The 26,800-nt window shown below is 38.5% G+C and overlaps 1 protein-coding gene across 1 annotated transcript in view; it reads left to right on the top strand.

Annotated features, from left to right (window-relative positions):
• The first annotated feature begins 5,584 nt into the window (after nucleotides 1-5,584).
• The window catches only part of LOC149782898 (N-acetylglucosamine transporter UNC93A-like), a 44,994-nt gene continuing 23,778 nt past the window's right edge, over nucleotides 5,585-26,800 (top strand). Inside the window, exon 1 of the mRNA XM_089934447.1 lies at nucleotides 5,585-5,911. The gene's annotated coding sequence lies outside the window, so the exon portion shown is untranslated. The remainder of the gene's footprint in view (nucleotides 5,912-26,800) is intronic.

The raw sequence follows: 26,800 nt of genomic DNA, 5'->3' as shown, positions 1-26,800 counted from the left end.
TGTATTATTTCAACTTTGTTTCGGACTATATTTTTACGCACAACCAATGAAAGGTACAGCGTCTGTCAGAATGAACGAAATTATTCATTCTTCTTTTTTATCTAAATAATTTCTACTGAAATAAAACTATGTAATAAAAAGAATCTCAAATGGGTAATGATTTAATATTAACTTTATGAAACTCGTTACATAACGTCCAGCTTTTGCTCACCAAGGCTCGCAAAACCAGAACATTATTCAACTCGTTTCATGAATTCAATATTAAATCGTTAACCATTTGAGATCCTCTATTCGTCAACGAAATTAATAGCGGCCATTTCGGATTACAACTAGTAGACTCCGTTATTTAAAATACTGGAAATATGTCGATTGAACTAAATCTTGTAAATCGTAAGAAATATTTTTAAAAGCATGCATTAATGAAAAGAGCTGACAACATGCTTCATTCTATTTAATTTAGTAAGGTTTGTGTTGATTTTGTCTAAGTATGACTGTTGAACATGACAAATTGTATCATATAGTAATTAGACAATACTAGTCCCGGTATAATAAGAACTGCTATCTGGTACCCAGCACACAGATATACGTATAAATTCATGATTTATAATTCTTTAATTCCTCTGCACGTTACCTTACTAAAGAGAAGTCCACGTGCAGTAAATTTATTGAGCAGTTATGAACAGTATTATCTAAGACATTCGAAGCATTTAATTAGAAAATTTCTTTTCTTTTTTTTCGATAGATGCAATTATGTAGAAAGATGCTGCAGACGATTTTGACAACAGTAGTAAAACACAGACATTTAAAATAAATATTATATTTTATTCTCTTGAACGATCAACGTTTTGATACGATCGGTCTGTGAGTACGGTATCAAAGTTTGAATTAAAGTCAGTTATTGCACTTTCAAAATTAATAATGAATTTCAGTTGTGATCTGCTCAAAATGTTCCATTAAAATTACCAGATGGTGAAATGTGTTTTCGAGGGAACGCGAAAATCACACCCAAGGCCGAGGACGAAAGAAAAAATGCCTATATAGAACTTTGTGTCATATATCTAAGATAGTTTGTGATATATGTTTGTATCTTTGAAATTAATAAAACTTATTCATTATTAAGGTCCTGTTCGACGAAGTACACATGTGACCAACTGAAATCACTTGCCCGTTCTGTCTCCCCATCAGCTCACATTTTTCTTTGCGCAAATTCAGTTTACAAGATAGTATTGGATTTCAAAGAAATTTGATTGAAAACACTTGCATGCAATAGTTCGTCAGCATGAATTGTTTAAATAATGGTCCCTTGGTGTCTTTTATGACCTAATGTGGTTTCCACATCAGGACCTGTTTTGTTTTAGTATTGTGGTTTCAACCAGGTTTGTTAGTTATCATTATTGTGATAAATTAGATTTAAGATAAATTTTCGCAATTCCTCTTTTTTTGTTTAATCATGACCCCAAATTGTTCGACACACTTTCATTTCCTCGCATTTACTCTGTATCTGACTCTTGAATATCAGGTTATTTCTGAACTCAAATTTATATTCTAAGAGTCAACGAGGTTTGTATTGTCATTATTATGTAGCATCATCATCATCATCATGAATTACGGCAACAGTTATCCAACACACACACACGCACTCGCACGCACGCACGCACACACACACACACGCTTTTATTTCCACAGATAATCACTTTTTATTGTTATTAGCAGCAACATTCCAAAGGGAAAACCGTGCCATTTTTGAAAGCTCTACTTCAATTTAGTATTGGCATTTTGTTGCCTTATTCATGAAAGCAAGGAAAGAAATTTGATAAACTGATGGAATGTTTCGCCCAAGTATTAAAAGACTAGAGAATTCGTGACAGATTTCAGGAAGAATGTAGCGTAGGTACTAAAAAATGAAAACGTTCGTGACAACTTGAGAAAACGCTGTAGCCTAAGAAGAAATATGTTGTTTTTTGTCGAGGTTTTTGTTGTTGTCTGTTTTGAGAAGGTCTCATCAAGAAATATATGACTTGAAATGTAGATTTAAGAATATCTCAGAAATTTATCTTGATTGACTCTATATTTAATTGAATATGAGTTTTATTTAAAATATTCCATAGGTATATTATTTCTTAGCAGATCTGTCAAAATATTTTGGAGTTATGGTTCTTTATTTTACGACCATGACACTTTTCTCTTTTAATTTATCTATTGAATCTGAATATTATGTTGTTCAGCTTTAGTGAACGAGATCAGGATGGAGCTTCATTTTCAGCATTTTACGATATCATTTTTCTGGAGTTATGGTCCTTGATTATCCATCAAATCCACGTTTGTACCCTCGCACGATGACTCTAGATATTCAGGCTCCGCTAACAGAACTTGAACGAGCTATGTGCTTTGCGATTAAATCCAGGTTTGAAATAAAGTTATCATGGCACAACGAATGAGGATTTAAGACGAATTATCTGTATATATTTTCAATGAGATTTCACTGAGAGTCTGTACTGTATTGATTCCGTTAAAAATGGGCCTTTCTTTTGTCAAACATAAATTACGCCTACACAATCATGATACAGTTGAAATACTGTGACTCTGTTTCCTAGAGGGGTTGCTGTGTTAAGAAACAGTTGCATCTAACAAAAGTTAGCGTGCTTTATGAATCAATAAAATAGATAAAGAAATCAGTGGCAATGCGTATGACATAGTATTGGTTCGGTTCTACACAAAACCTGTCTCTTCATCCAATCTGAATTGGTTCGAAAATATTAGAGAGATCCACCCAAGATTCAGTGCATTATCTTTGTAACAGAGTGAATTTGGAAGAAAAATGTTATTGCAACACATACACGAGTCAATCTTGTCGCGGTCAGCGTAGCACGTACCAATTAACTTTGACGAAAAGGCTAGGCCCGCAATAAATCGCAAAACCTGCGATGGATGTGATACTGCTGCTTGGGGGCATGAATGTGTTTTAATTAAAATCCGTTGAAATAATGGTCAGACAAATATAGTGAGGCGATGTTAACCTGGGGTTAAGTAACTAACACACAATACCACGGAGACAATCCAGATAAAAACATTACATTCAGAAATAAGTGTCACAAAATGATTTTTTTTCCCATATAAAATTATTAATAAAGGCGGAATAGAAAAAATTATTCTAACTTTGATGGGCGTGTTAAAATTTGGTGGTTATAGAAAGTAAATCCTGACTGGCTAAGCTAAATGAGTTGTGTGTATTTCCCAGACGAAATTCAATGTTTAAGTAATTTCCCTCACAAATTAAGCAGAATAAGTTTTTGCAGTAAGCCAAAAAGTTGACTCCGGTAAAATTTTGCATTATAAATTGTCCATGGGGCGGATGTCTGGAACACGGAACATTAAATGTACAAAGAGATTGGGCTGCATAGGAAAAGCGAGTCTCGCAAAGTACAAGGGGAAATAACTCCATATCTGAACACGCTGGGAAATGACAGCAGTCAACCAAGTTATGGTAAATGACTCGAAGAGGCTGTATAGATAGAGCAAAAAGGAAAAGCAATACGGCGACTATGACCGGTTACCAACATTGAATTTAAAAGGACCGGACGCAGCCAGGTTATGCTGGCATACTGAGCAACGAGTTCGATCGTTCACTAGAGTCTATGAGGAAATCTGTTTTATCAGTATAACAGAACGGCTAATTGCATTTCTTATTAATTTTGAAATAATTTTTTCTGAGAGAAAGTGTATCATTCAAATGTTATATTCAATTTCATTTTGTTTATGTAACTGATTAAATTTTATATTTTACGGGGTTGGGGTGGGGGAGGCTTGTGTTGTTCTCTTCTATAAATCTATTCCGATCTCTGTTATTCCAGTCATTAATTTCAAATTTTTTTATATTTTTAACTCCAATAACATCGTGGTCGATCATCTCCTAAATAACGAAAACAAAACTGCCACACAATAAGTGGGGTACCACTAACAATCATTATGCACACAATCACGTGTTATTATTTATTTTATGTTAACTTTATTTTAACATTTTTTATAAAATTGTATTTATTTATTTATTTATTTTAAATATTTTCTTTATTTTATTATTTTAATTTGTTTTAATTTTAAAATAACATTTTTTTAATTACTTTAATTTATTTTAAATTTTATTCATGTTAACTTTATTTTAAAACAAAAATTTCCCTTTGTTTTTACTAAGAAAGATAATTTATTCCCAAGAAAATCAAAAGTTTGGATACAGAATAAATGCATTGGATAAATGTTTTTCTACTTACAAGTTCTTCTTCTTTATAAACATAAGTACGTAATTAACGAGCATGCAGGCATTATGTGTGCAAAGTAGTCAAACAGTTGATATACGCAAGTATAATGAAACGAGACGGATGAAAGAAGGATAAGTGCCGAGTGATATTGTTTGGTGTGGTCCGTTACGTACAATTATAAACTGTAGCCATAAAATAGAACAAAAGATAATCATATATCTTTGTTCAGACTGGAAGTCCAACAATCATTTGCAAGTTTATCCCATCAAACACAGATGTTCAGCCATTTTATCTTATTTTAATATTTCATCACCCTCTTAAAATTATCTTACTTTGTTCTGCTGTGTGTGGACTAGAATGTACAAAATATTGGACATTTCTGGAAAAGTTAGTGGTTAGCTTGCCGGACTCAAGACCGAAAGGGTGGGAGCTAGGATACTACCATAAAATAAGTTTAATTTGCATGCCGCCTCCTAACGACTGAAATTATTCCTATACAATTGTTAAGTTATTTGACATAAATGTGCTATCGTATACTGGAACTGCATGTGAACGTTAATGTTAGTTTCCATATGACTAAAGAGTGAACTGCGTAAACACTGATCTGCCGGCAAATGATGTAACTGCCCATCTGGCTTTATGGCGTCTAAACTTGGCTGCTGGTGATGCGCTGGTGAATGTGGTACTATATTTATCAGCTTTTAGAGAACCTTTTACTTGTAAAATGTATCATGTAAATTATTAACCCGTTCATTAGTCAGCGTTTCCAATATCTTATTGACCCAGAAACTTCGAATTTAAAAATGTAATCTAATGATTGAACTAAGATGCAAGGACTAACAAATTTAGTTAATTGCCAGAAAAGTTTGTTAATGTAGCACTTCAAATATGGAAGAAATATTATCATATATTTTTATGTATAATTTCTTGTAACTTCTTATTGTTATGTGTATCAACATAATTGATTTTTCCTGCATCTCTCTGATAATAGCACAATAAATGTAAAATAATAATAATAATAATAATAATAATAATCAATGAATCAATCAAGTTATTACCCTAGTGATCAATACTTATCAAGTTTATGTCTGTTTTAAAGGCGAAATATCTATCATCCGGGTCATTGTATCTAGCCTGAACTGGAATGATAAATACCCTGCTCTTGGAAGATGATTTTTAAAATAAAATACAACTCTGGTCTTTCACCGAATTTTTGTTGGAACAGAGAATGAATAAAGTCACGCGACTGTCTATCGCGGCAGAAGAAATAATTGGCATACGTGTAACCAGTACCGTAACGTAACCATATCTTCTGAGTCTGCATGGATCATGATCGTGGTAGTAAGAACATGTGTGTCACGTGAGAGTCGCAGTCGAAGACTTCTGCTGCGACTGTGCATTTTACCGCAATATCACTGTGATCTTTATCGATCGCATAGACTCAGCCTTCGAAGCAGACGTAACCAATCGATCGCCCAGACTCCAGCCTTTCAAGCCGACATTTGCCCAGGATCACAAATACGAAGTAGTGGATGTAGGTCGGCGCTGTTTTTACTCATTCAACACTTCTTGCTAAATAGAGAGATGCAGTGAGCACCAATCGTAAGACGCAGTGAACATCAGTCGTTAAGACACTGTGAGCATTATGGAAGCATGAGGTCAGTAGCATTTTCAATATTCTGTTCAAAAATGTATGTTGTCATCGTCTTTAGATGTTTCATTGACTAATATATGCTAAAATCCGTTACATCAACGTACTGATGATGCTATTTTAACTGAACTGATACTTCGTGTGTTTTTTTCTTTTTTCTTTTTGCTTCCACCATGCGCTAATCATATACCAACAAGTACAGACTATCACATTTCAACTTTGAACTAAACTGTTATCAGGAGATGCATCGACATATCTGAAAAAGTGGCGTAACATATTGCGGTCTGTGTAACAGCCTGACAGCACAATCTGTGGCGTAAATTACTTTATGAATCATCAGAAGGACAATCAATATCATTGCTATCTCTTATCTGCCAAAAATAGATACAGTGTGTATTTATAATTGATACATTATTCTGGGAGTATTTAACATTACTCGTCGTGGTAATACACAATACAACAACGGTCAATAGTGATTCTAGCTGCTGGACAGACGATTTAATGTCTGTATAGGGTTTAACGACACGACACTTCGACAGTTCAACCCTGGACCTGGTCACACAGTACCAATCCAAACACAACTTCCAATGTATAAAAGAAAATTGCAACCAAACAAAATGAATTGGAAGATAAACCCTTTTTATATAAATGTACTTGAGTAATACTACAAGAAAATAATTTAAAGGATAAATATATGTTGAAATTCTTTAAAAGTTATACAAATCAAAATAAAGGTAAAACATTTACAATCATTACAATGAAGTTCAGATCGTTTTTAATAAACCGCATTCAGTTAAAATGTCATCCAAGATTTTATATGATGATACATCATCTAGAAGATTCTTAACTAAGTTCACTTTTTTTTTTTTTTAAAAGTCCGGTCTAGAGAGTCAAGTCGATCCATTGGATCAGGATGTATTCACTTAATGGACACTGATTATATATGTCTTCTCTCCAAGGTTCTCCCTTCATAATACATGCATAGGTTACGTAGGTGTGTCTTTTAGGCGATCGGCACAAAGTATGCTCAGTATGAGAGATGCATATTCCAGTGACGTGTTTCAAGCCTTGTTCTCAACTTTGGTAGTAATCGCAATAAAAACTGAGGCATAAGCTTCATTGTAAGATACCTACTTTTGTATTTGAGAGTTTTTGTGTTCCATTGGATGATATAAATATACTCTTTAAACCACTGTAAATAAACGAAGGCCATTAAATGAGTGTGGGTAGATCTATATAATAAAACATATTAAAAAATTACTCCATAACAAATTATACAACACTCTCCGAATGCTACCAGAACTGCAGTACACATGGTGGAATGCTTATTCGAATGAATCAGAAAGTGTATATAATGGACCCACAGATTGAGGCCAGACTATCAGGGTTCCTTGAATCCATTAAAGCCCGGGGGAGGTGGCACCATTCCCTTCCCCAGGAACAACTAGCAGGCTGCGGTGCAGTCAGAAAAAAGTGGCACATGCACAATTGTGCGCACGCCACTATAATTAGACTCAACAACAACAAAAAGTATATACGCACAAACTATGCAAGGATTTGGTCTAAATTCACCGCAGATTTAAACTTGAACAAAACCTAACAAAAAGGTCAGCTTTATTTCAGTTTTTTAATGCTGACATCTGATAATGCTGTGGAATTCACTTTACCTGTGTAATTGTCCGAATTAATAGGTTTTTAACTGCTAAGGGCACTTTCCATACGCTGAAGTTTGCATTAATGAAAACGTTATCGCTCTGCAAGCATTACCTTTTTGATGTTTTGCAGTGAGCTTTTGATTCTTTCGAAGAAACAGTGATGAGCGAGCGAGAGAGAGAGAGAGAGAGAGAATATATACAGCCACATGACGAGTGACGGTGTGTGTGTGTGTGTGTGTGTGTGTGTGTGTGTGTGTGTGTGTGTGACAAAGGTGTTTGTGTGATACCACACCCATTAATCATTTAACATTTATATTGTGAGTTATGATCGTTGATTTAAGTGTATAACTCTAACGATTTTAATGTAATTTCATTTATTTTCTTAATATGGTCTTTGATATATAATTTACATTATTGTCACTTGTGTCTCAAAATAATATTTTGGGGGAAAATGAATTTGCACAGCATAAACAATTTTGATTTCTTCTGGAGTAAATATTTGTATGGTACAGTTGTTTTGTTTTGATCAGTATGGATAAACATCTCGAATCATATAATTCGTTATTTAATGTCATTCGTGATCTGCGCTACTGTCAAAATAAAACAATAAATTATTGCATTTCTACAGTATATAAAACAATATATTATTCCATTTCTACAGTATATAAAACAATATATTATTCCATTTCTACAGTATATAAAACAATATATTATTGCATTTCTACAGTATATAAAATAATAAATTATTGCATTTCTACAGTATATAAAACAATATATTATTGCATTTATACAGTATATATAAAACAATAAATTATTGCATTTATACAGTATATAAAATAATATATTATTGCTTTTCTACAGTATATAAAACAATATATTATTGCATTTCTACAGTATAACATCTGTTTTAATCATTGATAACTAATGCCTGACATCAGTATGATGGAAAGGTATAGTCAGATTTATATGCATGTGAAAGAAATAAAATCTCTCCTTATTACCCGAATGCGCTGGTTTACCACAGAATCATTGCTTGATCAGAGTGTATGCATACAGTAATTCTTGCATTCGTTCTGATTCATTGTGGAAATATTTATAACGCTATTGATTTATATGTGGAGGAGTTATAAATTGAAATCTGGACTGCTTCAACTAAATAACCTGTCAATGATGCACCGGAAATTTAATGATCGAATCATGCATATTGCAGTCACATCATCAATTCAATCAGTCATTGGTGTAAATTAATGATCGGATCATGCATATTGCAGTCACATCATTAATTCAGTCAGTCATTGGTGTAAATTAATGATCGAATCATGCATATTGCAGTCACATCATTAATTCAGTCAGTCATTGGTGTAAATTAATGATCGAATCATGCATATTGCAGTCACATCATCAATTCAGTCAGTCATTGGTGTAAATTAATAATCGAATCATGCATATTGCAGTCACATCATCAATTCAATCAGTCATTGGTGTAAATTAATGATGCATATTACGGTCACATAATCAGTTCATTTAGTCATTAGCGTAAATTAGTGATCGAATTAAGCATATTACATTCACATAATTAGTTCAATTAACCAATAGTGTACTGCAGCATATGATTATTTGATGTCATGGAATCGATACATTTTTAGTCTCTGTTAGGGCGACTGCCATCTTTGGGAGAGAGAGAGAGAGAGAGAGAGAATACCTTCGTACATTTACAGGCTGCTCATTTGAATCTTAATGGAAACAATCTCACCAATTTATTTGACATGGATAGGTAACCCGTAAGATAGCGCATAGAGATTTGAAGATAAGGAATTATGAAAGCCTATGACATCATGTATATTTAAACAATTTCTGTAAGAGGGCGGTAGCATTCAGAGAAATAGCATGATCAACGTAACCATTCGATCCATGTATGTGAATGCACTGGAACGTGTTTGGACATTAAATATTACTTTTTCTGGCCAAATGCAAGTATGAAAGTACAAGATTACAATCTTGGGGCATTCTTAAACTTTGCCACTAATATTTCTTCACAATCTAGGAATCTTTTGCACTGGTTTGTTTACATATCGAAGAACCATTCAGTGAGTCAACAAAAGCCATAAGACTTGTACGCAAAATGCTTTATGGATGACACGGCACAACTAAGCCTAATGTTGTGTGCGTGTTGCAAAAGACACACAACACTACAGCTGTCAGTAGAGAGCCTTATCAAACCGTAACTCTTACTTTGTTCGTTGATTTATTGTGTGTGTGTGTGGGGTGGGGTGTGTGTGTGTGTGTGTGATTTAGATTTTTAACATAGCTTTAACAATTTTAGTCATATAACTAGATGCCTGCAGTGTGTAATTTTATAGTGACGTCTAGCACCGGGGCATCGTGCCACATACATGTAGCATCATGTCCCACCCAGTCACATTTTTATGTCTTTGGTATGATTCGTCCGGGATTCGAACCCGCGACCTCCCGCATCTTAAGCGGACGCTCTAACCAATTAGACCACCCAGCTGTCTGGTTATTTTATTCTTTGTATTAATGAACTAAGGTATATTTGCAACCAGTAAAGAGATGGAAAATCGAAGGTTATGTCATAGATGTACAAATTTTGTTATCTCCGTGTCATCTTCAAAAATGTATGTATGTTTGCTTACACGAAAAGTATGTTGACTCCTATATGGGCGACTAGTAAATTGTCAACTGAACACTTTGTTATCAATATGCTATAAAATAAATAAATAAATAAATAAATAAATAAATAAATAAATAAATAATAGCTGTACATGTGCGATATTTGTAGAATTATCATGGCTGGGCACATAAATATATATAAACAACACTCAACAGTTTAGCTAACTGACTGAAAAAGAACGCCCAAGACTGAACTTATGGTTTGCAAAGTCCCAGCCTAAACATACAGGTAAGTGTTTTAAAAATAAAAGTCAGAATTTAATATTTGCGGTCCTAAATTAAACTTGCATGACACGAAAAATTTAAATCGTTATGAAAAGTAAAACTCACATACTCATTAATTCAGTATCAAAAGGGCAAATTGAAATTGTTTTTGAAGCAAACGTCATCCCTCTCTCTTTCTCTCTCTTTCTCTCTCTCTCTCTCTCTCTCTCTCTCTCTCTCGGCCCCGAGTGGCCGAGTGGTCTAAAGCGCTCTCCGTTACGGATCACTGCCATCTCACCTCTGTCTGCGTGGGTTCGAGTTTCTGAATCAGCCAATGTTGGTATGTGAGAAAGCTTGCCAGTAGCTTCTCCTGGACAGGTGGTTCTTTCTGGGGTTTTCCCGGGTTCTTCCTCCACCATTAACACTGGCCGCCACGTATAGCCTATCGTGTGCTGAAAAATGTTGTTAAACCCTACAACAACAACAACAACAACTCTCTCTCTCTCTCTCTCTCTCTCTCTCTCTCTCTCTCTCTCTCTCTCTCTCTCTCTCTCTTCAGGAGTGTGATCAAAATGCAGGTAATCCCTGTACATGCATAAACTGTCATTGGTCTCCATTCGTCGATCTATTGATGGGTAAAACTTTTCCAAATGCCCTAATCTGCCGTAGTATAATGCAGCAGCAAATCAGTGTCAGTGCTGTTCCTTCTTGACACTATTCCAAGCGAAAACTGTTGACACTGACTGACCGGCATCTACGTGACGGTCGATCAGGGTCTATGTTGTTTGTATACTTGTCGGTAGGATATGAGTTAAAGTATAAAACCGTGATCCATATTGTACTTGAATCTTTCATAATGTCAATGAGATTGAAATAAATCAAGTGTGACCTGCCGTACTACTTTATATTTCTTTTGTCTTTGACATGAGTGGGAATTCCTGGAGGGTAATGGAAGAAACAAACAACTTATCTCACATCTAAACTTATCTACCATCAAGATACTATGATACAATATCTCTTCACACATCGACATTTTCATCAATGACACCAGCAAAACAGCATTTTAAGGACACAAAATTTCTAACTCTTCTACTTCAAGGAAAAGGATAAAGTTTTAAGAAAAAATATGGCCCCTATCAAACGTTTTCCAGTATACAGAGTTAGATAGCTAAAAGCTGAGGTTAAAGTTTTATTATTACTTGAAATTAAATTGATTCGCATTTAGTTTTAACTTGATCTTAGAAAAGCACTCATTATTTGTTGATTCATTAATCTCATTACTCCACAAAACTAGTCAAGCGTCTGGATAATACTGTAATAAATTTAGAGTATGCGCATTTGGTTATAGCGCCCCGTTTTAAAGAATTCTTAGATTTGTGTGATTACTTGTGTGGTTATTGGAATTCGGTGCCATGGAAATATTCCTAGCCCGAAAAAATTAGCCAATTATTAGGAGCAAACGTCACGGAGTGAAGTGTTAGTGAGTTTCCATGATGCCATGGTTCACTAGAAGTGAATTCCGGCCAAAACCGAATGAATGTCCCTGTCGTAAGGTAGTCCATATTAAAATCTAATTTTGTACATTGTAGGTGTGACTGCAAGAACAGTATTTACGGTAGGAAACCGGTAAATTACACAAAGGAATAAATAAGCAGGGACTTGGCAGATACCGTTTATGTCGCCATGGGGACAAACATGGTGCAGTTATATTGGCGAAATGTGCCTGGAAAGCACACATTGACTGGCCTAAGGTGGCGGAGTTAAAATAGTTCCCATTGTTAGGAGATACTCATATATTTTCTAAGGCGTGAACGGCTGCCGGTACGGAAACATGATGAAGATAAAACATGCAGATGTGCGGTTGATAGATATTTGGCAGGTTGTTTTATCTTTGGTCTTGCATTAATTAGAATAAAATTTAGGTATATAATGGACACGTCGGGCTTTCTAATTTACAACTGAAGTTGTGTGGAAGTCTTTGGAAAGTCGGGGTAAACTTATGACTTCTAGCGAGAATCGCGCCAGAGTTTGACAACCGATCGGTCAAGTAAATACCCGTGTGCACGAAACAATACAAATTGGGGCAGTCATATGCCAACCAAATACCAAACGGTTGTCGTGTGTCTCAGATGCAACTAATGCTGGTTCAAAATATAACTCTACCATTACTTTTTATTTTCATTTCAATATAATCTTTATCCCTTTGAAAATATACGGAAAATTCAACGTTATTTGGTAAGGGCAGTGTATTTCTTAGCACGATCCTTTCTAACAGCCAAAAGGAAGACGTTAAAATTTAAAAGTCACACACACACACACACACACACACACACACACACACACTATAATATAATATAATATAATATAACATAATGTAAAATGTAAGTTAAGATATTGATATGTTCATGAACCAGTTTGAGTTACCATAATGAATATTCATTAGCAAATAATTCTGGGTGCACTCGACGATATACCTTTGTTTTGCCAATATATTCTTTATTTTTTCGTCGCCCGATAACAATCCGTCGAAAATAGATTACCATTAAGTAATTGCATTCTACTGAGGTTATGCAATATCAACACCTGGGGACATGCGAGATGTTTCCTGTGATGATTAATAGCAAAAAAGCACATGACCTCTACATAACCTTTGCCTTATCGAAAACGAGGCAAGGATGCAGCTGCATACACCATTTTGATGTAATCGGGTATTCCATTGCAATAATGTTCGCGGTAAAAGCAGTTGTAAGGAACGCTTTTTCCCTCCGAATTTTTGCAATAGGGGACACAGTTATGGCAAATCGATTTCAAACTAGACGATAAGGCTACAGTGTATATTTTTATAAGGACAACTTGATCAGAGTCATTGAATATGAAATTAGCAGATTTAATCTGAGGTGAAAAACAGACGGCGCTGCGCTTATATTTTACGTACGTCCAGGGCCGTCAATCTAAAACTAAGAAAATTGACCGGACTGTAACTCAGGCAATATCACATAGATAATGTTATATAACAAGCGGTTGCGAAAGATCAATAAGTAGAGAATGGAATGTGGGCAACTGTATTTACATAAATTCATTCTGAAGAGAACATATTGATCAATTCAAAACTCTTGGGACAGTCTTCGGATCAATGGATATATACTTAAGTCGATGGGCTTGGACAGTTCAGATTGCCATTCAAACAGGCAAATTGCTAAATATGCATTGGCTCTATCTATTTAATTCATGTATCTCATGTGATTACCCTGATTTTGAATATTTGTCGACCTTTATTGCATGAATTTGTGATTTTAAAAAAGTTAAATTATGAAAGTAAATTTGTGTTGATATATAGATAGTTACTACATGTTTCTGCGTTATTTATGTTCAGCATAGAATAAAATAATCATGTTTGTGTCTTATTTATATTCACTATGGGATTAAATGATCATGTTTGTGTATTTTCGAAGTGTAAATCTAACATGATCACTCACAAATTATACAGAAATGTCCTGAAGTTTATTCTTCGATAAATACCCAGCCATGATAATTTAATCCTTTGATCCTTTGATCCTAATTTGATTTCCCTTTTGTTGTCAAATCAGCGGATTTTATCCACTGACACTTGAGTCTATCAGTAAAACGGGGGAAACTAATTATAACACCTTCCCCTTTCCCCAATTAGCACCAGGTAACTTAACCTTGCAGTTAACAGTCTGATCCCTCAATGACCTTGTTCTGATTTTCCTAAAAGATCATTCCTGAAGACAGTGCTTACTTAGTTATCTCCTCCTAGCCGATAGGTATCAGCAGTAGCGTCGGCCATTAACGTGCTGACAAAACCTGGTTACCGAGCATGCAAACTTTGTACTTTTGACTAGCTATGATAACAGATCTGTTAACCTTACACTTATTTTAAATTACTTAATAATTCATCTTATGTAAACTAACACAACCAATACGATTTAAAAGCAGATTCATAATGCACAAATTGATTAATTTTATGTACTACTCCTTGTAATCTATTGAGAGACCAACTCTCTGTAGATTCTGTAATTGTAATAACTTAGTGCTATAAAGAGTTTCACGTTTTGCCGTGTGCACTTAAAAGGAATAAATTAATTTAAATATTTATGGTGTGATACTTTTAATAGATCTCTCAAAACAAATAACATAATATGTGATGTATAAATCAATATAATATAACAATATAAACAATTGACTTTTATCTGCCTCGTTCTTTCTTCCATACACTTTTTCCTCAGTGATCATAATGCCTGTTTTATAACTGTAAAAATCAAAATTGTGACTTTTTGTCCTTTGACCTTCAGTCCTACAATCGGGCATCTAAGTCCCTATCTCCACTCTTCCACTCAGTAATTCGTGGGGGGGGGGGGCATTTAAAATACTTTAAAGTGTTTTCTTGTCAGGTCAGTTAGAACTGCATCATTCTCAGGTTTAAGGTATTATGTGCGCTTTATCCGAAAGACCGTAACTGACTGATGATTGTGATATCTGGAGCATGTGTCAAAACTATTCGGCATGTCGCATTCGCAGATATAAAGTGTCAGCATTTTGTTTTAATTTTTTTATCCAACTGCATCTCTCATGATTGTTCAGTGGTTCGATTGTTTTTTTTTTTTTAAAGCAATTAATCATGTCTGAAATTTAAAGACCGGACTCAGTCTGGTCCACATAAATGGGAATAACTCGGATTAAGACTTAATCGACATTGCCCAGGGATTATATTTTATTTACTTTCTGATCACTCTAATCGTTTGTAATTTGCTAATTACTTTTATCCGTTTTACTATAATACATCACTTATCTACACACATAAACTTTTCTGCTGACATGACTACTTGAGATAATCGTTGGTATTCAGAATCAACACATAGGACATAATCGTCTCTAAGGCAAACCACAGAGGTGAATCAGTACCTTAATGTTGGACGGTCATGTGATACGAATATGGCCGTGCCCATGGAAGCAAAAAGAGAAAGGTCTATACTATCTGCGCATTTAGTCACTTATAACTTACACTTCAGTAAAGGCGACATTCTAAACCTTTCCCCCACGAACCATTGAAGTACGATGATGTTTTGTGGTCACTTATACTCAAAGTTTTTCTCCACTGCTTTGTGTCCACGTTATCCTTGTTTTAGAAGACAACACTTCTGGCCTAATTCAGAGTGAATGCGACAGTAGTGAATAGGGGCACATTAGCGACAATGGGAATTAGCATTACAGCCCCCCCTGGGTCAGATTAGCGACAATGGAAATTTAACATGGCGAAAAATCGTGGGTCAGATTAGCGACAAGGGAAATTAACATGGGGAATAAATCGTGGGTCACTCTAGCGACAAGGGGAATTTAACATGGAACTATAGTGTGGGTCTGTCTAGCGACAAGGGAAATTAACATGGGGAATAGAGTTTGGGCTTGTCTAGGGACAAGAGGAATTGAACATGGGATTTTTTTTTTTTTTTATTTTTTTAAAATTTTTAAATTTAAATTTAAATTTAAATTTAAAAAAGGGGGTAGGCAATTGAAAAGTCATTCTCTTTTCGAGAAATATGCGTGGCCCTGAAAAGGGCCTTTGGTTTTTCTTCTTCTTCTTCTTCTTCTTCTTCTTCTTCTGCTTCTAATTTCTTCTTTTTCTCAACCAACTTCTTATTTTCTCTCCTACACTCTTTCTCTTCTTTTCTTTCTTTTTTTTTCTCCTCCTCTTCTTTCTTCTCTTCCTCCTCTTCTTTCTTCCTCTTCTCATTTTCTTCTTCTTTTTCAATTTTTTCATTCCATTTTCTTATTCTTATCCTTTCCTCTTCATCCTCCTTCTCCTCCTTTATCTCTTTCATGACACCACTTATTATGTCCTTTACTTTTCTTACGTTATTAATTTCCATCTTTACACGATGGGGACTATAGGAATAGTGGTCTTCATTGAGTCTTACTAACATCTGCTCCATCATTCCTAAATTGTCTAAAACCTCTTGTAATTTTTCCATTTTGTCCAGTTGGTTCAAAGCCATCTTCTTTGTAGAATGGTTTGAAGGACGAATACTGTGGGTTCTTATACGAAAAGCGCGGACGTGAAGGAAAACATCCCCTTAAAACATAAAATTAATCTTACCTAGATCATGACCCAACAACGCGCGGACGTGAAGGAAAACATCCCCTACTTTTCTCATTTCATATAATAAAACCCAAACTATACTCTCCACATACGCTAATAAACAATGAACAAACCCATAATCTACTATTCATGCAAACTTACGTGATCAGTTACAAACACAAACACAAACACATACACTCCCACTAAAAAAGAGTTAGTGTTTATATTCACACTACTCTACCTACACACATTGGCAAATCGATGGTTATTTCTTTTCTAGAGTATTGGGTAGCCCTGAAAAGGGCTGTTGGTTTTTTTTTGAACTCCAGATGCACCTATCTAATGATGGCACCTTCCTGGCCTGGCGCCACACACGCATCTTCTTCCCCAGTCTCCTTTCACCTTTCTTCTTGGGAGTGCAGAGGCGGGATATGTGGCTTCAGAATCCCAATTTTCTGTCTCTGGGATTCTGAAATTTCCTCTCTCCTCTTCTTTGTTTCTTCTCTCCTCCTCTTCTTTTCTTCTTCTTTCCTCCTCCTCCTCCTCTTTCATTCTTGCTTCTTCGACAATGGCCTCCGCGGCCAGTTCATTTAGTATGCGTCTGGCATATTCCAGGTGCATCTGGAGTTCTAGCAGTTTCACAGTTCTGGTGTTCATTCTTCTGGTGGTGTTGATCAATCAACAAGGGTAGCTAGACTGCCGAACGAGTTTCAATTTATACTGAAAGCGCGGACGTGATGGAAAACATCCCCCTAAAAACATAAAATTGATCTTACCTAGATCATAACCAAAAAAAAAAAACAACGCGCGGACCTAAAAGAAACACTCACTCACTTTTTTATGCTACCCATTCCTATTCTAAATTTTTTTATAAATCACTTCAATAGACTATTTACATACGCAAATCATCAATCTAACCCCAAATATACACCTCAAACACCAAAAAAAGACATCATTTTAATCTACTATCCATACCAACTTACGTGAGCACTTACAAACACACAAACACACAAACACATACCCTCACATTTTTTAAAAAAGAGTTAGTGTTTATATTCACACTACTCTACCTACACACATTGGCAAATTGATGGTTATTTCTTTTCTAGAGTATTGGGTAGCCCTGAAAAGGGCTGGTTTTTTTGTTTGCTATGGCAATCTTTTTTAGTTTCTAAGAATGCGATGTCCTCTGAGGATAGACTTTCTGGCGATAGGTCTGCTTCTTCGGAAAGAGAAGAAGAACTCTTTGGTGTCGATACGACAATCGACAAAGCCTCTGTCAGGTTCAGGTTGTTGCTGCTGCTGTTGTTCTTGTTGCTGCTGTTGCTGTTGTTGCTGCTGTCTCTGAAGTCTGTACTTCTCTGTCCATTCTTCTTTCTCCCTGTTCACTTCTTCTCTGAAGAGCTCTTCTATCAGGTCTTCAGTGACTTTTAACATTCTCACATTCTCTATTTCTTCTGGCTTCGGTATCAGACTGTGTCTGACCCTATGCAAATTCACGTAGGCTTCGTTGAGCTTAGCTAGTTTGGAGCACATCTTCTTAGGAGGATGAGTCAACAATGGATGGTTAGACTGGAAACAAACCCGGTTCTTAAAGTCAAAGCGCGGACGTGAAGGAAAACATCCCCCCCCACGGTTTTCGAGCCGCAACGCTCAATGAGTGTCATGAGAGGGATAGAGAGAAGTCAAAGAGCATTAATCAAACATTCTTATAGCTAAACAAAAGACAATGGCATTTTTTTCAAAACGCAACATTTTTTATTCAAAAATCACTTAACACTAAACAACAACTCTAACATTTTTTAACAATAATCCAACATGACAACATCAAACATTTTTTCAAATTGACAAACATTTTTTTCTCAATTGACAGTCTACTTTGAACAGGGCTGACAACGTTGTGAATGAAATTGTGATTTCCACTGTTGGAAATCATTAGGCCATTGATGGACACTACGTTTCCTAGCTTGAGACAAAAGATAAGCATAATTTTCACAAAACCATCGATCTACTTTTACATCATTTCTTGAAGAAGAACGAGGATCAAAATGAGTCACTAAATGTTCTAAGGAATAGCCCAGGCTGCGATGATGCAGAAAATACACACAATATTGTCCACACACCAAGGAATCTGTGCCTTGTAATTTCACATTATTGAATCGGGTGGTTTGAGAATTTCTTCTCATAAAGTCAATGATATCGTCTTCCAAAGGGGGCAATCCGTACGAATCGAAATATTCCACACATCCTTCTTGAGGAAAGTAAACGGCTACCCAGTGGGTTCCTGGGAGATGACTGTCGTCCGTGTTGATTACGTAAGCTTGATGGTCTTTAGGTTTGCGATGAGGGAGTTCATCTTTAGCACAGACGACAGGATTCCAAGAAGCCGTATACGAACTGTGGTTCAAAAGGTAATAAAGTTCCTAGGTATCCATTGATTTGTGTGTTTTTTTCTTCTTCTTCACATTTAATAATAAGTCGTCAATTCGATCCTGACTTTTTGCTTGAAAATGTCTGACAAATAATCGTTTCTTCGTTTCGTCTCCTCACTCTGATTCAGGAGAGCTTCGATACGATGGATCTTTTGAGTGGTTAATGGTGGACAAGAATGTTCACGCAAGTCTTTATACCACTGGTGCAACACGTCTTCGTCCGAGATGAGACTCCAAGCTTCGTCCAGATACTCGTCCAATTTTTCTTCTTGACTCAACATCAGGCATTTATCGTGTTGAATTTGACTGGGATGATCGTTTTGACATCCATAGCAATTTTTCTTGATCAATTCCGTCATTTTTTCGACCAAGTGTTTGGCAAAACAGCAGACTAAATGGGCTTCTTGTTCTGGCCATCTTGACTTCATCATGATCACTTCTTCTTTTTCCACGGTCTCCTCACATTCCATCTCCAAAGTTTCTCCACTAGGTAAAGAGGGATAACAGTCTTCCATGGCTTCTAATAATCTAGAATAACTTCTCTCAAACTGTTGATTTCTATGGTATTATCAAATTCTGCATACAGGATGACGTTTACCGTGTCTGGTAGAGCATTAGTAAATTGAAGTTCCACTCGAATCTGGCCGGATTTTATAGGGTGGAAATGTCCCTCGTCGCTGCCTTGGTCTGGAGTGAAATCGAAAGCCCACAAAGCATAGCCTCCTGCATAATCCTCGTACGTAATGCCATGACTGGTGTTGGTTCCTAACTGACCGGTAGCTTCGTACAGCGACAAGTACGATCTCAAATAATTCCTGTCACCAAACTTAGGCTCAAAGGGTCGGGTACACAAGGTCTTTCCATCGCGACTGACTTCGATCTTGGACACATTGTAATGATGAAACTCAAAAGGATTTTCGCTGTGAAGTCCATTCAAAGTTGAATTCTTGACGATACCAACAATCAAACGTTTGGGTAACTGGCCTTGGAACAGATGATCTTCGATCATGGATCGCTGTCCAGCAGGAATGGTGAACGTTTTCACTTCTACGCGTCGTATCGGATACTTGGCGGTCGTTCTGCTCAACGTCTGACTGACGTCGTTTCCCACTTTGGGTAACACTTCCACGCGACGCACGTAAAGTCGGGCTTCTTGAATGATAGTTTTGTATTCATTGGCATGGGCCATCAAATGGAAAGCGGCACTGCTACGATTCAGTCTCAGGCGAATATCCACCCCGTTGAGCAAATACTTTTCTTGTAACCACATGTCCAAATGCAAACGATCCATCAGTTCTAAACTTCGCCCTTGCAGAATTTTCTTACGACGGTCGTTAAACCCCACATTGTGAGGATTGTCATCTTCTGTGAAGGCTGTGTCGATAAACGTGCCTACACCTGCTGTGTCAGGTTTCCATACCACGCAAGCATCCAGATGAGTATTCTTGGCTTCTTTTCCGTACGTCAAGAGATTTTCCAAGTAGGCACGGTACGGGTAAGTATCCATGCTGCTACTGACCAGTTTATTATTCAAGTACAAGTCCACTTCGCTGAACAAGGAATGCATGAAATTGTTGACAGGAGCTACTCTAGCATCGCCTCCTGGATTGGTGTTGTCCGTTTTGATCACTTTCACTTTCAAATACAGGTAACTGCTATTCAGATCGATGTAATCTTCGGGTTGTCCTTTGATTTCAAACTCGATGGGAGCGGAATCCGTCAAAGAGGAGACGGGGTGAAATTCCACCCACTGGGATTCTTGCATAGTCATCATGGTGGGGGGCATGGCAAAGAGATCCAGTTCCGACTTGGAACAAGCACAGGACTCTCGGTGCATCATTTTTTTCTCTTTCTCAATAATCAAAAACGTCTAAGTCTCGAACGGTTCTTCTTTTCTTGGCCTTTCTAGCTTGAAGTCTGGTGAAAGGGTGTTTTCTTCGTCGTCTCTTTCTGCCTTGTCCTTGCTGAATGCCTGACTCGGTAGCGTGCAGGGCATTTATAGGTGTGTCTCGTCGGCCTAAAATGTCTTTGCCTGTTTGCAGCAAGACATTTTTGCCTGCCCTCATGAAGGCTTCTTTAGGGTTTTGCTTGTCGATGATGACATTTTGGAGAAATTCTTTGCCTTGCGTCAGTGCCGCATCTTTCAAGGCGTGCAATCCGCGTGTCACCATCGGTTTCAACACCGGGGCCACCGAACGAAAGGCCGATTTTAACATATCTCCTAAACCGTGTCCTCGCTGTCGAGCAACCCCTCGGTACACTGGATACATGACTTACGAGTCGTGAGAGAACCGTTTTCGAAAATGGAGTTTCACCGTGACTTTTCCTTTGGTGAATGGAATATTTTGTCCCAAATCTCCTTTTATAGTAATGTTGACCGTGTCCAAATACGACTTGCTGACAGGCAAATAGTGAGGATGGACAAATTCGCGGTGAACGTGGTAAGTGTTTCCACCTTCCTCGTCAGCGTTCGTGGCAGAATCCACTTTGAAAGGAATAACACGCAGTAACGGCACGGAGGTGTGTCCCACCACGTTGTACTCCACCACATCGGAATACACGAACATCAAATTCAGTCCTTGATTCAGTTCTACTGGGGTACGAAATAACTTGCTAAAAGACTCGTTGTCGTAAACGATGGGTAATTCGTTTTTCTTCATCATGGTCATTCTCATGTTTATGTCTCCGCCCAACATGTCAAACAATTCTGGACAAAATAAGAAAGACATGATTTTACCCCCATCAGGAAATTTTATCAGGAAGCGACGAGCTGTTTTGTGGTATTCCAGGGTGACACTTTTTTTGGCAATCTCCAAAGCTTTCAGAAACACGCCATTAAACCTGGTGGCTATGGTGTTGACCAAATGTTGACCGCTAAAATAATAGCCTGGGGGAATGAACAAGTGATAGGTGGTGTACTTTTGATTTTGTGAACGGGTTTTCTTGTCATATTTGACATTGCCATCCATCCACTGTTGCATTTGTTCGTCATGAACTTCCACATCAAATTTATTTTGATTGGGAAGGACATTGAGGACTTGGGTCGGGTGAATGATTTCCACTAAAGCCACTTCCCAATGGGCTTCGTGATCTAAGGGGATGGCCTGAGGTAATTTGGCTGTGTAACAGCACAACGTGTTGTGGGGAAACACCTCCATGGAACTGTCACTGGGTAAGGTTGAGTAAAATTGGTTTTGGTGACTCATAATTCCAGAGTTCTGTGGCTGTCCGAGGGGTTACTGGACGTTAGAGGCGTGTCTCCGCCCAAAATGGGGTTCTGGTTGTTGTTGTTGGAGTGGTGACTGGCACTGGCACTGGACACAAGGTTCCCGTTGGAAGAGAATTTCAGGGAGGGATTGGGAAGCAGGTAACCGATGCAACTGCTCAGTAAAATGGTCCACAATTGTTTGTCTCCTTGTTGCAAACTCAAATTGGCGATGGCTGCCCCGATGACACAATACACCACGAAGATTTGGCAGAAAAAGACGATTTGCGTTTTAGGCACACGTTCTCCACACCACACCCACAAGGGTTGTTTTTGTAAATCTTGCACAGAAGAACTAGGTGAAGAAGGAGTGGTCGACGTAGCTGCGTCTGTGTGAAAGGGCATGATGGTCACTTCTTTTTATAGTCGATGACTTGCGAAGCGTCGTTCCAAGAATCAAAACTGGGTGGATATCCTTTCCAACGTACTTTGACTTCTTTGACACGTCGTTTGCCCACTTTACGGGTTCTGCGTTCGAGAATGCTTTCGATGTCGTACACGTCGTCTTCTTTTTTGGTGACACGTTGTAACTCGGGTAAATAAAACGTTCCTTTGAGCACTTCTCCGTTCATATCTTCCAATTTATAGACGGTAGGATGACGGCCATGCACTCGTCCAGTGACGCGAAACAATTCGGTCGTCCAGTTAGGTAAGTAACCTTTGTCGAAAGTGCGTTTGGTTTTGCCAATGCGCACCCAATCTCCTACAACCAAGTCTCCACTTTTCTTGGAGACAGCCCTCGTCGGGGACGTACCAAACAGGCGCTCAAACACCAACACTTCGTTCTCGGGAGTCACGTCTTGCGTGGCACGTCCGATGCTTCGATGGTAAGATTGGTTGTACGCTTGCACCAGGTGCGGTAAGATGTCGATGTACTTCAGAGTGTGGTGATGCGTAAAATATTTCCACATGCGTTCTTTCAAAGTGCGTTGAAAACGTTCCACGATGCTGGCTTTGGTTTCGGGATTCTCGGTGGTAAAAAAATGAATGTCACGTTTCTTTAATTCTTTTTGGAAAGCTTGGTTCAGAAATTCGGTACCTTTGTCCGTTTGCCATCGAAGAGGGTGACGACCGCTTTGTTTCAACACCCGTTGCAGGGCTCGCACTAACTCGCTGCTCGATTTGGAAGTCAAGGGCACGACCTAGGCAAATTTGGAAAAGACGTCGATGACACAAAACAAATATTTGTAGCCAGGATTGTAGCTGGCCAAATGAGAGACATCGGCTAAATCGGCTTGCCATTGATGATCGATGCCTTCCACTCGGGTGCGACTTCTGGAAAACTTGCGTCGAATGGGTTTGTGTAAAGTGTAGGTAGCTTGTTCTTGCAACCATCGTTGCACTTGAGGTAAACGGAGACTTTTCAATCGAGTTTTGGCGGCACGATACAATTTTTGAACTCCTGCGAAACCTGCAGGATGGGAGCGATCGTAGTAAATGCTGGCTAAGATTTTTTCCATTTTTTTATGTGTTAATAAGTCACCCACTCTTCGGTGATGCTACTTTGGGTGGGACGAAAGGGTGGTTTAGAAACGGATTTACGTGTCCGATGGGCTACGGGAGTAGAAGTCGAAGGTAGTGGTGGAGATGGTGGTGGCAATGGAATGGCTTTGGTCTTCTTTTCTTTTTTCACTTCTGGTTCCCCTTCTTTCTTTTTCACTTCTGTCGAAGGAGGAGTGGACATCATCTTTTTAACCCAAGCTTTCATTTCTTCTCGTTGGGGTGTGGGGGACGGGGTCAACAAGGATGCTGCAATCTTACTCGAAATGGGAGCTGCTGACGGTGTTTGAAACACTTCTCGCATCTCTTCTTCCTCAGGTCTTCGTGGGGTAGCATCTCTGGTGACCCCTGGGGATGGTAGTAGTGGTGGTGGTGGTAGTGATGATGGAGCTGGACTTTTCATCAAGGTCTTAAAATCTTTCAAAGTGGGTAGAGCTGTTTCGTCTAAAGCTTTCTGGTGAAAGAGTTGCAGTCGTTGCAAGAGTTGACCGTACTTTTGCGATTTTTCTGTTTCGGACAAATCTTGGCGATCCATCAAGGACTGCAATTCGTGTTGTAACTGGGACATCTCGCTCAAATTGGGATTTGGAGGTAAATGCGGGGTGCGTTGTTCTTGCCACCGATGGTATTCCATCCATCGTTTGTAAGGCACTAAAGCTAGTTTTCGTCCTTCCATGGAGTTGTCAGGGGTCGATTCTGAGATCTTGGGACTTCCGAGGGCCTTTTTATCTTGCTCCCACCAGTCCTCCCAACATGGTTCCCAAGACTCCTTTCAGTATGGGGCCTAACAAGAGAGGCAAAATGCCTCCACGTTGGACCAACATCTTCTTCTTTTGACGAATGGGAATTTTCTTTTGAACCATTTGGCGAAGAACGTGACGATGTTTGCTTAAGCATTGTTTCTGGTGTTTGGACAAAGGGAGCGTGCCTTTCAAGACGTTCAAACAACATTCACACACGGTATTGATGACCTCTTTGGAGGCCGATTGAATGAGTTTTTTTTCGTAGAGGTGGAGAAGCTTTGGACAGGATAGATAACATGTCCCCATGTTTGACTAAACGTGGTGGTAGTCCTTTCCTTTTCTTTCCTTGGGGTTTTCTGGAGGGTGACATCTTTGAGTCTTCAGGAGTACCAAAAAACACTGATACCCCCCGACTTGGTCACAGGTCTTTTTTATACTGGAACGCGTCGCCACTGATTGTCTTTACGTCGTATTAGATTGAGGACAGGCATGACACGTCGTGCAGGGGTACGTAACGGACTAAATCGAGCCAGTTCTTGCTTGGACAAATCCAGTAAACTTTGTAACATGTCCGATCTTTCTTGGACTTTGATTTTGGGAGAAGGTACTTTGTGAGCAGCAGCCATTGCCACTAAATTGGAGGGTCCTGCCACTGGGGAAGTTCTTTTTGGGGTCATCAACGGAGAAGTTCTTGGTGTAATCAACGTCTCCAAGTACTCTTCAGTTCTTGGTGTCATCAACGGAGAAGTGGATGAACGTGAGGCTGCCGGAGACGCAGTCACCGCCGTGGCAGGTCGTGGTTTGCGAGTGTAAAGTTGCGTCCTGGCCGAAGTGCCTCTCTTGCGACTAGTTTTCTTCTGTGGGCTTTTCTTTTTCTGGGGACTTTTTCTCTGTTTCTTTTTCTGGGGGCTTCTTTTCTTTTTCCGGGGTGGTGGTGTCTGATCAGAGGAGGGTCCCGCCACTGGAGAAGTTCTTCTTCTTGGGGACCTGGTCTTTTTCTTTTTCTTCTTGGCGCTTCGTTGGACTTTTTTCTTGGGTATAACTTTGGGGGCATTAGGATCTCATCTTAAGAGTGAGCGAATGATGACCCCTCCTAGAGTACCGCTCCCTCCAGGTTTCAAAATGATTTGTTTTTTGGTTTGAGTGTCGATGCGGGGATCGGCCAGTTGGACCAAAGCGACTTTGTTTCGATCGAAAAAGCGTTTGGTTTGATGAGGAATCTGAATGATTCCTTGGAGTATTTGACGTGCCGTCACCGTGAACCATCGTAAGACTTCTTTGAGACTAGCTTCTAAGACACGAGCTCGTATTTGTGGATTTTTTTCTCGACTGATGCCATACAAGGCACGAATCAATTTGACGGGAAGATGCGACTGAAGGGACGTCATGTTCACACTGTGTGAGACAGACGAAAAAGGGTCTGAGGTTTTTATAGATTTTTTTATGGGGAGTGAAATGAAGTCGAGGACGGAGACGTGTACAGGACAGGCCCTCCGTCTTGGCACCAGTGGTGAAACAAGTGGGTACGAAATCGCAAATCCTCGGGGGTCGTAGGTTTCAAATCGACGAGTAAATAGGCGTGTGAAGTTTGAGTGGCATCGTCGTACGCCTGAGTCAGCCAAGGCGTTCCTAACTGTTTGGCTAAGACTTGCACTTGCGATTTATCTCGAGGGCTTTTAAACAAGACCACGTAATGCGCATTGAGACTGATGGTGCGATGGGCTTTAATTTGTTGAAACAAATTTTGGGTGATGTAAACGACACTGGCATTACGGTGATGCCCTTTGCGCGTGAACCACAGTTTAATTTCTTCTTCGTCTTCTCCTAACATGTCGTCGAAAATGACCAAATGGGTTTTACGAGAGTCAGAGACGATGCCGTCGTCTTCTTTAGGAATGCCTTCCACAAACACGATGGAATCGCCTTGACTTTCTCGCAAGAGGCTGTACGCCGATTGCCACTCTTTGTAACACCACACGATCCGCTGAGGGGGCCGATCGATCAAATGATGTTTATGTTCGATCAAACGTTTGACGAATTCGGTTTTGCCAGAACCGCTAGGTCCAGCAATGAGCATGTTAAAGGGATGGCGAAGATACAAAGCCTCCCAACTGGCACGATCTAAGTGTTCGTCGATGACTTTGACAGTAGAGGAAGAGGGAGCAGAGACAGCAGAGGTAGCCATTGTGTGAGAAATGTCACTTGTGACACGAAAACAAACAAGACAAGAGTTTATATACTTTTTCAGAACACGTTTGTTGAATGTTTTTTTTCAAACATGAATACGAAAGACAAAAATACATAAAAGC

Source organism: Sinohyriopsis cumingii, chromosome 15 (assembly GCF_028554795.1).
Source record: "Sinohyriopsis cumingii isolate HCF-2022 chromosome 15, ASM2855479v2, whole genome shotgun sequence".
Classification (NCBI taxonomy): Eukaryota; Metazoa; Mollusca; class Bivalvia; order Unionida; family Unionidae; genus Sinohyriopsis; species Sinohyriopsis cumingii.
This window is presented reverse-complemented; position numbering and strand designations above follow the sequence as displayed.